Source organism: Xyrauchen texanus, chromosome 28 (assembly GCF_025860055.1).
Source record: "Xyrauchen texanus isolate HMW12.3.18 chromosome 28, RBS_HiC_50CHRs, whole genome shotgun sequence".
Classification (NCBI taxonomy): domain Eukaryota; kingdom Metazoa; phylum Chordata; class Actinopteri; order Cypriniformes; family Catostomidae; genus Xyrauchen; species Xyrauchen texanus.
Window position 1 is genome coordinate 31,836,635 of NC_068303.1, and position 11,236 is coordinate 31,847,870.

The following is an 11,236-nucleotide window of genomic DNA, read 5'->3' on the forward strand; positions in this document are numbered from 1 at the left end:
AGTATCGCATCGGGTCTCGGTATCGGCAGATATTTGATATTTACATTTTGGATCGGGATCGGGGGCCAAAAAAGCTGTTCGGGACATCTCTAGTGATTATGCATAATATAATTAGCTAAACGTTAAAGCATTCACATTTTTGGTTACAGAGTTTTTTGCAGTACACAGCAAAATATCCAGTGTAGTTTAGAGTTGTTTTTATGGTGTTAATTTATCCGAGTTACAAAGTGTTGATTCTGGTGTTGATTTGAATGGCATCAACACTTGCAGATAAATCAGTGGTCGGAGTCAGCGTAATTACAGCGAGTTGACATAATTGACACTGGTGATGAGTTGACCCAATTTCCGGTCCTTGCACATTATTTCCTCTTTGATTAATGGCGGACGACCACGAGGAGAGGAGTGCTCAAACAGGTATAATATTTTATAACCACTTAAAAATGTTCATGTTTAGTTTACATTTCTGACCATTCAGAATAATATTAGTACGTTTCTCAACATTGCCTGAGTGCTAACATTATTTTCTTTCAGATAACACGACAGACCACCGATATGATCTCGAGGCCGTTTTGCTAGCACATTGAGGTAAGAGTTGCATATTTTAAGTTAGGCTAGTTAGCAGTTTTAATCTTACTTTTTCTTATATTTTAGATTTTAACAGGGTTGTGATTTGTTTAACAAACTGTTTAATGAGTTAAATTAACGCAAATTATGCGGCATCCATATTCCCCTTCTTGGGGCTCAAGTTATTTGTACTGCCAAATATCAATGTAATGCATTTTTATCTCCTATATTTTAGTATAACTGTGCATTGTTCCACAAATAATCTCTGACTGTTTAAGTGAGCAGCAGTAACACGCAAATCTTTATTTATTTTTTACGTGGACCTTGAACGCGCAGCTTCGGATGGTCAGGAATTTACAAGTAACGTTATATATAGCGATTACTTTTCTGCAAGGTAAAAGTCAGCGGAGATAAATTATCGGATAATCAAGCAGGAAATGTTTTGCTGAACTTTCTGCCAGCGTATGACTATGAACTAATGTTTGCTCATCATATGAGACATGTTTTTGACGTGCACGCGTCATATGCAATGTATACAATTAGTAGATACGAATTAATTTGCTGCAATTTCACTTTAATGTGAAATTTCACTTTAATGAGCTTCTTGCAACAGCGGCTCGCTGGAACTACTTTAATATTAACACTTAACAGCGTCATAATCTGCATTTTTCTTGACCAACAGCTTTCATCATGCTGGTTAAAGTTCAGTATCAAGGTGTAAAGAAATTTGTGAAATTGCTCAGCGATTGTACGTTCCAAGATTTTCTCAATGAAGGTAAGTTAAGAAGCTTGTGCTGCTACTTAGAAATGTACTTAGTCATATAGCAATATGCTTGAGGTATAAGCCCACTCAAGTCCACAGGGCCTGTGTATTGTTAACACTTAACAATAAGGTCTAATTTGTTAACATTAAATAACTTTAGTATTAGTTAAAAGTAGAACTGTTTGTAATTTTAGTTCATAGTGCATTAATGTTAACAGATACAACTAATGATTTTTATAATGTATTATATGTTAAGATTAACATTAACAAATGCTGTAGAAGTTTTGTTCATTCTTAGTCCATGTTAACAAATTAAACTATATTTATATATTTTTGATGCTATTGTTAAAATTACTTTTCAGTTAAGAGCAAATTTGGGTTGACAAGAACTGCAGCTCTTCAAGTCTTTGATGACACCGACACCAATGTGGAAGAGGACATCTTCCATGAATTGATCGAAAGCAGTCCACACTTGTGCCTAACTGTAAGATGTCCGGAAGAAAATATTTCTGCTGGTTTGTCTGAGGGTAAGTCTATAACACTTGAGACATACCTTCAAGGACTCCAGTGTAATTATCCTGGGGACAAAATTCATTTGGGTCAGATAAACACATTTACCTTTAGCAGACGCTAATACAACAAGGGATTCATCATGAGGTGGCAATACCATGAGAAGTGTTAATAATGCAAACATTGTCTAAAATAGTCCAGGCTACAGTATTAGCAGGATACAATTAAGTGCTCACTTATGAGTTTTTAGCAGTTTATTGAATATTGTCACAGATTTGTTTGGGTTAATAATGTCTAAAACGGGGAACTGGAGTTTGAATGAATGTCATTTTTCACCCTCATGTCGTTCCAAACCCGTAAGACCTTCGTTCATCTTCAGAACACAAATGAAGACATTTTTGATGAAATCTGAGAGCTTTCTGAACCATCCATAGGCAGCAACGTAATTACCACTTTCAAGGCCCAGAAAGGTAGTAAATACGTTGTTAAAATAGTCCATGTGACTCCAATGGTTCAACTTTAATGTTATGAAGTGAAAGTTGCAATGATGTTGCTGCCTATGGATGGTTAAGAGAGCTCTGATTTCATCAAATATCTTAATCTGTCTTTCCAAAGATGAACGGAGGTCTTACGGGTTCGGAAGTAATGAGGGTGAGTAATGAGACAATTAAAATTTTTGCTAAACTAACCCTTCGATTTGTGATGGAAAATTCTTGCTTCAGAAGTAAAGAACATTTAGACAAAGCCCTGTTTGATTTGATGCCTTTAGAGAAAACATTAAAATCATGTTTTGCTTTTCTCTGTCAAGAGTTTTCACCCACAAGATGCTCAACCCCCAGTACATGCACTGATACTCTTTCACTCTCTTCAACTGACCGTGAAGAGACAGAGCAGTGCAAAATCAAACGGCAATGGTCAGCAACAGTTTTAACATAGATGCTGAAAAAGCAAAACGGGTATGTATGCATGTTTTTCCTTATGGTTAACTTGTCCATATAATAATTCTTTCACCATTTTAGTAGTCTTCATGTGTTCACCTGTGTTGTGGGCATGTTTAATCAGATTGTCCAAGATGCACTGGAAAAAAAATCTGGTGGTGAGGAAGTGCTTGAAGAATACCAGACATCTAAAACTTTAAAGCACAGCACCAGACGTCAGCTTGTTAATATTGTTGTCAGTCACATGACCGATATTCATGGGTAAGACTTCAATGCACAGATGCAAGAAATACACACAGCTGTGTCAATTGATGTACAAAACAAGGACAAGTTTACCATTAACCCTTTTTTTTACATTGCAGGAGGATCCCCACCCGCAAACAGCGGGAAACTTATGCCTTCGGCATTATTTCTCTTTTTCCTAGCCTGAGAGACCCGTTTTCAACAAAGGGCTATGTAAGAATCTTTTGTATTGATGTACTTGAAATACAATCTAGTTTGACATTAAGTTATATACTCCTTTTTTGTGGCACGTAATAGCAGTTTCTATTAATATCTATCTATGTAACGTAATGACTGTTCAGATTTTACAGAAGGTGTTCTCTTGTCTTTTTGACAGGAGCATTTCTACAATCCGGAAAAGGGAACAGGGTTCATCTCCTGGTGCCTTAAAACTTTGTCGAGGAAGTACCCAAAACGTGTTCGCTTGGAGATGACTGAAAGTGGAGGACCAAGTCGACGAAGGAGGATAGATGATGTGCAACAACTTGAAGGAGATGCATGCAGAGAGGCAATTTCTTTCCTTGTCCACACAGCTGATGAAGCTGAAGTTATGCAGAAGATGAAGGAAACTTTTAAGCATAGACAAGAACTGGTACATAATCCTGAAAGATCAGCTGATGTCCTTGATGTCTTCCCAAGATATTTGGATGTAAAAGGATTGGTAAGTAAAACATTTATTATTCTTTTCAAAGATTGTTTTAAGTGTTTTAGATATGCATACTTTAGGTTTTTTTTTTTTTATCTTATAAGTTTACTCTTTAACATAATTGCTAGTTTGACTCATTCGTTCATAGATGTATCACTCTTGCTCGTACATGCCTTTCAGATGTAGTGATAAGTTTTGAAAGAATTAAAGTAAATACATTCATGATTTCTTAGTCTATCAAAACAATATGCGCACACTATCCATTTGGGTGGTAAAGGTTGAAAAAGTCCAAGTAACCTCTTAGAAATCTTGTAATATGCTTTGTCATTAGATAAATCAGGACTTTGCTCTGCTGTTCAATGGTGAAACATCCAACAAGTTTCTTCAGAGGTGGGTGTCTTCTCAATGCAGCAGGTGGACAAGCATATGAAAATGGTTGGCAAGATTTGTGAGGATGTCATAATTTCATATTTGCTCTGATTTCTTGTTGTTGTTAGCACTAAATCTTTGTTTGTGTCTTCCTAAACATCTACTCATTCAGATTGGGACAGTGACATGTCATCTGTCCTGCTGCTGTTGCATCTCCTGCCTCCTCCAGGAAGGAAGAAGACTAAGATCAGTCCAACAGAGGCTGTTGACAGACTTGTGCAGTTTCATAAGGTAAAACTAACAATACTGTTGCAAAGTCATTGTGAACATTTGAATTAAGATTTGGGTTATAAACCCAAAAATGCAGTGGTTTTCATTCATGTTCCTTGGGACTGAACCCTCTGCACATTTTGTTTCTCTGACCTGAGACACTTAAGGATAGTTCACCCAAAAATTTCACCCTCGGGTTGTTCAAACCTCTATACCTTTCTTTGTACTGCTGAACAAGAAGTTTGTTAACGGGCCACTTTGGGCAGCCATTGACTCATAGTATTTTTATTTTTTCTACTATAGAAGTCAATGGCTGCCCAAAACAGCCTGTTTACAGACTTTCTTCAAAATATCTTTGTGTTCAGCAGTACAAAGAAATTTTCCAAACAGGTTTGGAACAACCTGAGGGTGTGTAAATGAAAGAATTTTCATTTTTGGGTGAACTAACCCTTTAGTTTAGTTCATAAAGCTTTTACCTAATGAGGTGAAGATCTGAAACAGGTTTGTTGAATAAGGTAGACATACAACATGCGCAGAGCCGTTGGTCCACAGGACCGGGACTGAAAATCGCTGGCATAATGTTACTGTCTAAATGTACCTTTTTAGAATCTCTAACTGATTGCATGCATTCACTTGCATTCTATTGACCTACAGCTCTCGGATTTCCATGTACAACTCTTTGTTTGTGTTCTAATGAAGTAAGTCAGTTACATTGCTTGGTTTGGCTGAGGGTGTATCAGCCCCAAAAAAAAATTCTGGTGGTGGGGGGGCTGGGATTCCTTTTAATGACGTTTTCATTTCACTGTAATGCACAAAGCATGATACCAACTGGTTTTGTCAGGCACATATTGGTTTAAGGTGTGTCTCAGGTGTTTTTTTTTTATTGTTATTTTATCATAATGTTTTTATTATTTTAATTGTATTTGTTTACTTAATTTGAATGTGAGCAAGTTACCACTACCAGCACCATGTTTAATGCATTTATCATTTCACATTGTAATAAGTTTTTTTTTTTTTTTTTTTTTCCTGTTTAATCGAAGTTTTTTTTCTTTTCAGTCCTGCACCAGTATTGAAGGCCATTTCAGTGGGAGGGATGGCCACCAGCCATTTCTACTGGGATCAGGAAGGATCAAGGGCAGGGTCGACCACTTTTACATCATTGTGGACAAGCGCCTTATCCCTTGCTCTGGAACCAGTTCCTTGAGTGCCTTTGAACTTTTCAAAGTTCACTATGTCTTCAACTTTTCCTACGAGGAAGCCCTGGTCAACTTCTTTACCTTCCTGCAGACCACAGTTTACAACATAGATGTTGGTCTTTCAAGTGAGTCTCCCAGAGTAAGGGAACTGCATGCAAAGCTTTTAAATTAGTTTAAATGTTAAAGTGTTAATAATAAAAAATAAATAAATAAAAAAGCCAACAGCTTGAAGTTCTACAGGCCTTTTGATCTGCAGTGTTTATATGGGTCAGATGATGGTGAATATATTGTACCTTTTGTGTAATTGTTACATCTGTTTTGAAAATAAATAGAATTTCAAACCGATACAGCGTGTTGACTTATTTAACTGAATGCACGTGTATTTTTAGTCAAATACCGATTACACAACCTTAATCAGGGTTTGTATTAACACTACAAACCCTGATTAAGGTTGTGTAATCGGTATTTGACTAAAAATACACGTGCATTCAGTTAAATAAGTCAACACGCTGTATTAGTTTTCAACACTAACTTGGTGTAAATGGGGGTGGACACTAATGGTGTTAAGATATTGACACAGCTAGTGTAGTTTCAACACTAACTTGGTGTAAATGAGAGGGGGGGGGGGCACTAATGGTGTTAACAGTGAACACTTACAGTGTTGTTTTTACACTAAGCAAGTGTAAAAAAAAATAACACTATTTAAAGTGTAAGTTTAACTATTTAGTGTGGACCTATATAAACCCCGAAAAAGTGTTAATTTTCACACTGTGAGTGTTAATTTAACACTTTCAAATTTGCAGTTTTTTCCCATCAGTATAGTTCACAATATAGTGTTGGGATTTTTTTTATCTTTTAGTGACACACAGCAAGTTCACAATAGGGATTCTGTAATTAATGTGCATTAAAGAAAACGGCTTTACTGCAAAATCAACAGCTATTTTCACTAGCTTTTATGGTGTGGTATGTGAATATATCTCAAACTAACAATAAAAATCATTATGTGTGCTTTTGGACAGAGGAACAGAACATCAGTAGTAATAGAAAAGATGTCCAAAACATTCTCCTACAGAAGAAAGAATGTGATACAGGATATTCCAATGATTGGGGACTTCTAATATCAAGTGTTAACATTAGATTAAGTCTTAAATTGGATGATGAGATGATTGGAGAAGGATTGGTTTGGGGTTGAGCAGAAACATCATTGATATAAGAAGAGAGTTGAGAGAAAGTTGACTGACCGCAATGTGTTATCGCTGTCTTTGTCTATATCTACAGTATACTTCTATGTATAATAGATTGGTGCTGAATTCTGGCACATTACTACCATCCCCCTTGAAAATACCTTTATGGCACAATTGGACAAATATCTTCCATAACTCACTGCTGTCCTCGAGAAAGAAGGTGTTTCTGGACAGAAAATGGACAAATAGTTCAGGACTTTACAGGAGGTTTGTATACTTGTGCTGAGTATCTTTTTCTTTTTTAAAAGGTACCATTAATCAACACAGTGGTGTCAAATTTACACTTAAGGTAGTTGCTATTTAGTGAGTTTTTTTATTTTCCTGATGCCAGCACCATGTATGGATTGAATGCTTGAAGGTAAAGTAATACACAAATTTGTAATATTTACAGACAAGTGATATCCATCTTAGGAGAGAAGCTATCATCAAAGCTCTTTGCATCTAACTTGGTGAGGATGAGGGATGCCAAGTGAAGGAGTACATGGTGAGTCTGTTTGAACTGTGTATCTTAATGGAATTGTCCACCTAATATTACAAATTCTGTCATCATTTACTCACCCTCACATTATTCCAAACCTGTATGTGTTCTTCCGAACACAAATGAAGGTATTTGAAGTAAGTTGTCTGCAGTTTGTTACCATAAAATGAAGGTGAATGGTGACCAACACTTTGAAGCTCGAAAAAGGCATTGTCAATGTAATCCATGTGACTCATGTGGTTTAATCAAGTCTTCTTAGGTGATTTGATTCATTTGGGTGTGATAAAAAAAACAATGGAATTTAATCACCTAATAAGAATTTGATTAAATTACACGAGTCAGTAGGATTACACTGACAATCCCATTATATCTTTTTTGGAGCGTCAAAGTTTTGGTCCCCATTACCCTTGATTGGGTATGGACACAAACAGCTGACAACTTTCTTCAAATATCTTCATTTATGTGCCAAAGATGAACAAAAGTCATACACGTTTGGAAAGACACAAGGGTGAGTAAATTATGACATCATTTGAATTTAGAGGAAGAAAATTCCTTTAAAGACAATGTTTGTGTATTTCAGTGGATTCTCTGAAAATATCTTTTTGATCCGAGCTATCATGTGTCATCTGAAAGGAAGGTAGTAGTTCTAGGACACTATGAGGACGTTGGAATTGTTGTTGATGGGGTCATCATTCTGGAGCACATCAGATCTGTAGCACAACCCTGTGCAGTGATGCTGGGTGCAATTTATGCGCTTAATTTGGCATACCCAAAGAACAAAAATACTACTATGAATTCATACAGAAAGTCCTTATGCAAATGGTTTATTTAACTGTTATGGAAGTGTATTGTGGCTGGTTACTTGTGTAACAATAGCCTATAAAATGTTCCTTTTTAAATGTGAGTTTTAAAATTTCCACAGATGTTGGAAGGAGTTTTTTACCCACAAAGGTGATTGATGTTGGACATGTTGTTCACCACTACATTTGAAGCTAATAATGCACAAACGAGTGTTATGTTTGACTTTTTTATTGTATTTTTTATTTGTGGTTATTTTATGAATGTGCAATGAGCAATACCTTCATGAAAACATATCAAGGAGCTCAAGTCTTTTAGGTACAAGTATGTAATTGCATAGTCCTTTTCATCCTGGCTCATTTATAAAGTAATAATATGGTAACACTTCCTGGGTTGACTCACTGCACCATTCATTAAATTCAGATTTCAATCAGATTCAAATTTCACAGTTACTCAGTGATTGGGCTACAATTAGCAAAGATGTTAGCTTAACTACATTTCAGAGTAGCGAGCTGGTAGTTTTGCTAGTTTTTAAATCAAGAAGCTTTTCAGTAGTGAAGCTATATTTTTGACTAGGTAGTGTGTAGCTTTGACAAAAGATACACCGCTACATCATTCATCACACTGGTGTTTATTATCGATAATTTTGAATCAGAACTAAACTAGAACTAAAGATGTCCGACTCACAAATGAATCGCTCATCTAAGTCAGTTCTTTACAATTAATTGGTCACATGTTATAGCAATGAGGTCTGAATCAGTACACAAAACGTGTACGGCTGGGTGTAAATCCCTATATGATTAAATGGTATACTTCTTTTCTCACAAATAGTGTCCAAATTGTTCAAGTGAACAAAACCTTGTCATCTGCAGTAAAAACAGATGTTGGAATACCCCAGGGCTGCGTTAACTCGTTATTTTTACCTTGTACACAGATGACTGTCACATAGACAGGTCTAGTCAATACATCTTAAAGTACTCTGATGATATTGTGTTAATATCAGTGTTAAGTGACTCAGAGAGCCCAGGATTTCACCAACAGGGGGTGACTAATCTGGTAGACTGGTGTGATAACATTGCCCTTTTTATTAATATAAAAAAACTGAAGAGGTTGTATTTGGGACAACATCCGATGCTCATACATTGCCTGTTGTTATACATAATGAAACCATCAGACAGGTAGGGACATATAAATACCTAGGAGTAATGATAGATAATAAGCTATCATGGATAGATCATACGGACACCATCTGTAAAAAGACAAGGCAGATAATTTATTTCCTTCAACGTCTTAGGTCCTTTGGAGCAAGAAAACAGATTCTGTTATTATTCTTTATGTCTGTGATCATGAGTGTGTTACAGTATTGTAAACCCATATGGTACATGAGCTTGTCTGTTAGTTTAAAATGAAAGCTGTTGAACCAAACAAAAATCTGTTCTAAGATTGTAGGTAAGCCTCTTGAAAAAGTATATGAACATAAGAATCTCTTAAGGATGCCCAATAATATTGTTTGTGAATGAATTTGTACTTTTACCATCTAACCGTCGCTACAAGGTACCGAGATTGAATAGAGTGAGACTAAAGAAGTCTTTTGTGCATCAAGCCGTCCTTGAACTGAATAAGGCACACACAAAATAAGAACCTTTTTCTGTATTTGTGTAATGTTTATTTGTTGTACTGTTTTTAAAAAAAAATTGTATTGTGCTTGTAAAAGCCTAGTGATTTATGTTGTAGTAATTGTGAATGTACATACTGTCATGCAAGACAAATTTCAGACCTTGTCTGACAATAAAGTCAATATCAATATCAATCAGTTTGTGATCCAATCTGAATGACTCAGAAAGCTCAAGCGTGTGCTGCCGAATCATTTGGTGCATGCTCTCACTTGTCAACATGGTCACAGAATATTTTAAAATAAAGAAAATATAATGCTGGTTGCAGTGGATCTACAATCAATGGAAATCAAACCTGCAAATCGGTTGCCAGTGATGAAGGTTTTTATGAAGTTCAACACGTGTACAGCTTGAATGGCACTGCAGATACAGATTTTACCACCAAAAGATTTTCAAAGCAGTAGCTTACAAGAAAACATGTAAAAAGTACCATGGCATTACCATGTTTTTTTTTTTTTTTGGACATGTACCATTCATTACATGGGAGCACCATGTTAGTACATTGGTATATGAATAAGGTAGTCATATAGTGAAGTACCATAGTAGTACCATGGTATTCTTTGAAATACTTTGAAGCACCATGTAAATACAGAATAGTACATACATATGGTTATTGTATCTCTACGTACCTTGCTATTACCATCTGATGCCACATTGTTGTTGCCCAGATGTGCTCAAACACAAACAAGAAATGTGGCCTCTAATCAGAAGCTTCCAGTACATATAGAAACACAATGGCAAGACAATGAATTACAGGATGAGCAGTATATGTACGCAGAGATTTTATACAGGAATGTGCAAAGAAAAATATGTTCAAATGGGTATGGGGTATGGAATGATATTCCGGACATTATTCAAAAGGAATTGCAAATTGTATTTGCAATTGCGTTTTCAATTTGTGGACGCATAAAATGTGACATAATCCAAACGCAATTGCAAATCACGCATTACCGTTTGCATTTTCGTTTAAGCGAACGCACAGTGACTGCCAAATTTCAAATGGAAAAGCAAAGTCCGTTTGCAACTGTGTTTCCCATATCTTACGAGTTTTGGCCCTGTCATATTTAAATAGCAATTTCAATTACCACGTCTGCTTTTTCACTTTCTCAGCGTCGCATATGTAGCCAGCCAAAACTCAAATGGAATACTTATTCCCTTAGTATTTCCATTTCCGTTGCCTTACACAGAAACCTGTCAATCAGGGTCAAGGGTGGGATTATGCTATGGGGCGTGTTTGTCTTGGGAAGTGACATCACTCACAGTCTATCAGGATCAATAATTAGCACTGCACTTTATTAATCTATAATCTCACACTGGACTGTCAACATATTCTCCTCAATATACTACTTCATAGATATATATATATATATTTCATATACTCCTACTTATTGTATTGTATATTGTGTGTATTGTTTACTGTACATTGTATATAATTATTGTGTTGTGTAAGTATATGTACATTTGATATGTAAATTGTGTTGTGTAAATATGTTGTTTACTGTAAT

At 35.9% G+C, this 11,236-nt stretch overlaps 1 pseudogene; it reads left to right on the plus strand.

Moving 5' to 3' along the window:
* The first annotated feature begins 377 nt into the window (after nucleotides 1-377).
* Nucleotides 378-5,710, plus strand: LOC127621710 (uncharacterized; annotated as a pseudogene).
* Nucleotides 5,711-11,236: the final 5,526 nt, after the last annotated feature.